Source organism: Pseudophryne corroboree, chromosome 10 (genome assembly GCF_028390025.1).
Source record: "Pseudophryne corroboree isolate aPseCor3 chromosome 10, aPseCor3.hap2, whole genome shotgun sequence".
Classification (NCBI taxonomy): Eukaryota; Metazoa; Chordata; class Amphibia; order Anura; family Myobatrachidae; genus Pseudophryne; species Pseudophryne corroboree.
Genome location: NC_086453.1, coordinates 380594519 through 380598410, shown reverse-complemented (window position 1 = coordinate 380598410; position 3892 = coordinate 380594519).

The window sequence follows — 3892 nt, the reverse complement described above, 5'->3', positions numbered from 1 at the left end:
TTTTTGTTCGGGCGGGACGCCATCATTTCCACCTTTGGTCTTTCCCAACGGTTCACAATCATGCGGAAAACTTCCCGATGAAGTTCCCACTCTCCCGGGTGGAGGTCGTGCCTGCTGAGGAAGTCTGCTTCCCAGTCGTCCACTCCCGGAATGAACACTGCTGACAGTGCTATCACATGATTTTCCGTCTAGCGAAAAATCCTTGCAGTTTTGACCACTGCCCTCCTGCTTCTTGTGCCGCCCTATCTGTTTACGTGGGCGACTGCCGTGATGTTATCCCACTGGATCAATACCGGCTGACCTTGAAGCAGAGGCCTTGCTAAGCTTATAGCATTACAAATTTGCTCTTAGCTCCAGTATATTTATGTGGAGAGAATTCTCCAGACTTGATCACACTCCCTGGAAATTTTTTCCCTGTGTGACTGCTCCCCAGCCTCTCAGGCTGGCCTCCGTGGATACCAGCATCCAATCCTGAATGCCGAATCTGCGGCCCTCTAGAAGATGAGCACTCTGTAATCACCACAGGAGAGACACCCTTGTCCTTGGATATAGGGTTATCCGCTGATGCATCTGAAGATGCGATCCGGACCATTTGTCCAGCAGATCCCACTGAAGAGTTCTTGCGTGAAATCTGCCGAATGGAAGCGCTTCGTAATAAGCCACCATTTTTTACCAGGACTCTTGTGCAATGATGCACTGACACTTTTCCTGGTTTTAGGAGGATCCCGATTAGCTCGGATAACTCCCTGGCTTTCTCCTCTGGGAGAAACACCCTTTTCCTGGACTGTGTCCAGAATCATCCCTAGGACCAGCAGACGTGTCGTCGGAACAACTGCGGTTTTGGAATATTTAGAATCCACCCGTGCTGTCGTAGAACTACTTGAGATAGTGCTACTCCGACCTCCAACTGTTCTCTGGACCTTGTTCTTATCAGGAGGTCGTCCATTTTCTTTGAAGACGAATCCTCATTTCGGTCATTACCTTGGTAAAGACCCGGGATGCCTTGGACACTCCAACGGCATCGTCTGAAACTGATAGTGACAGTTCTGTACCACGAACCTGAGGTACCCTTGGTGAGAAAAGCAAATTTTTGGGACATGGAGGTAAGCATCCCTGATGTCCCGGGACACCATATAGTCCCCTTGTTCCCAGTTCGCTATCACTGCTCTGAGTGACTCCATCTGGATTTGAATCCTTGTAAGTGTTCAAATTTTTCAGATTTAGAATCGGTCTCACCTAGCCTTCTGGCTTCAGTACCACCCTATAGTGTGGAACAATACCCCTTTCCTTGTTGTAGGAGGGGTAATTTTATTATCACCTGCTGGGAATACAGCTTGTGAATTGTTTTCAATACTGCCTCCCTGTCGGAGGGGGACATTGGTACAGCAGACTACAGGAACCTGCGAGGGGGGAAACGCCTCGACATTCCAATCTGTGCCCCTTTGATACTACTTGTAGGATCCAGGGGTCCTGTACGGTCCCAGCGTCATGCTGAGAACTTAGTAGAAGCGGTGGAGGGCTTCTGTTACTGGGAATGGGCTGCCTGCTGCAGTCTTCTTCCCTTTCCTCTATCCCTGGGCAGATATCTTATAGGGACGAAAAGACTGAGGCTGAAAAGACGGTGTCTTTTTCTGCAGAGATGTGACTTAGGGTAAAAAACGGTGGATCTTCCAGCAGTTGCCGTGGCCACCAGGTCCCATGGACCGACCCCAAATAACTCCTCCCCTTTTATACGGCAATACATCTTTGTGCCGTTTGGAATCTGCATCCCCTGACCACTGTCGTGTCCATAAACATCTTCTTGCAGATATGGACATCGCATTTACTCTTGATGCCAGAGTGCAAATATCCCTCTGCGCATCTCGTATATATAGAAATGCATCCTTTAAATGCTCTATAGTCAATAAAATACTGTCCCTGTCAAGGGTATCAATATTTTTAGCCAGGGAATCCGACCAAGCCACCTCAGCTCTGCACATCCAGGCTGAGGCGATCGCTGGTCACAGTATAACACCAGCATGTGTGTGTATACTTTTTAGGATATTTTTCTGATAAGCATGTGAGCGCCTTATCCACCCTAAGGAGTGTTTCCCAATGCGCCTTAACTTCTGGCGGGAAAGGGTATACCGCCAATAATTTTCTATCGGGGAAAACCCACGCATCATCACACACTTCATTTAATTTATCTGATTCAGGAAAAACTACAGGTAGTTTTTTCACCTCACACATAATACCCTTCTTTGTGGTACTTGGAGTATCAGAAATATGTAACACCTCCTTCATTGCCCTTAACGTGTGGCCCTAAAGGAAAATACGTTTGTTTCTTCACCGTCGACACTGAAATCAGTGTCCGTGTCTGGGTCTATGTCGACCGACTGAGGTAAATGGGCGTTTTTACAAGCCCCTGACGGTGTCTGAGACGCCTGGACCGGTACTAATTTGTTCGCCGGCCGTCTCATGTCGTCAACCCACTTGCAGCGTGTTGACATTACCACGTAATTCCATAAGTAAGCCATCCATTCCGGTGTCGACTCCCTAGAGAGTGACATCACCATTACAGGCAATTTGCTCCGCCTCCTCACCAACATTTTCCTCATACATGTCGACACACACGTACCGACATACAGCACACACATAGGGAATGCTCTGATAGAGGACAGGACCCACTAGCCCTTTGGGGAGACAGAGGGAGAGTTTGCCAGCACACACCAAAATGCTATAATTATACAGGGACAACCCTTATATAAGTGTTCCTCCCATATAGCATTTAATATATATATGTATATCGCCAAATCAGTGCCCCCCCTCTCTGTTTTAACCCTGTTTCTGTAGTGCAGTGCAGGGGAGAGCCTGGGAGCCTTCCCCTCAGCCTTTCTGTGAGGGAAAATGGCGCTGTGTGCTGAGGAGAATAGGCCCCGCCCCCTTTTCGGCGGGCTTCTTCTCCGGAGATTGTGAAGTCTGGCAGGGGTTAAATACATCCATATAGCCTCAAGGGCTATATGTGATGTATTTTTCGCCATACAGGTATTATACATTGCTGCCAGGGCGCCCCCCCCCCGCGCCCTGCACCCTCCGTGATCGCTGTGGGAAGTGTGCTGACAGACAATGGCGCACAGCTGCAGTGCTGTGCGCTACCTGAGGAAGACTGAAAAGTCTTCTGCCGCCTGGTTCCGGACCTCTTCAATCTTCAGCATCTGCAAGGGGGTCGGCGGCGCGGCTCCGGGACGAACCCCAGGGCGAGACCTGTGTTCCGACTCCCTCTGAAGCTAATGGTGTCCAGTAGCCTAAGAATCCAATCCATCCTGCACGCAGGTGAGTTGAAATTCTCTCCCCTAAGTCCCTCGATGCAGTGAGCCTGTTGCCAGCAGGACTCACTGAAAATAAAGAACCTAAAAACTTTTTCTAAGCAACTCTTTAAGAGAGCCACCTAGATTGCACCCTTCTCGGACGGGCACAAAAACCTAACTGGGGCTTGGAGGAGGGTCATAGGGGGAGGAGCCAGTACACACCATGTGATCCTAAAAGCTTGCTTTTGTGCCCTGTCTCCTGCGGAGCCGCTACTCCCCATGGTCCTGACGGAGTCCCCAGCATCCACTAGGACGTTAGAGAAACATCAATACCCTTTTCCCCTATAGATTGTCAGCTCATCGGGTCCATGTTTTGCCCCGCGGCTCAGCACTGGGGATCACTGCGGTATCTTCACAAACCAATGACTATAGTAACATAAGTCACACCTGTGCCACTAGGGTGGGGGGCACCTTCATGCCAGATCAGCAGTCATGTGGTTGGTCCAGGACACCCAGGTGGGTGACCACGTATCGTCTGATGTGGATGAGCGTAACCCCTGATCCCTATAGGAGCAGGCGGATCCCACCTTGTCTATAGACGCCAC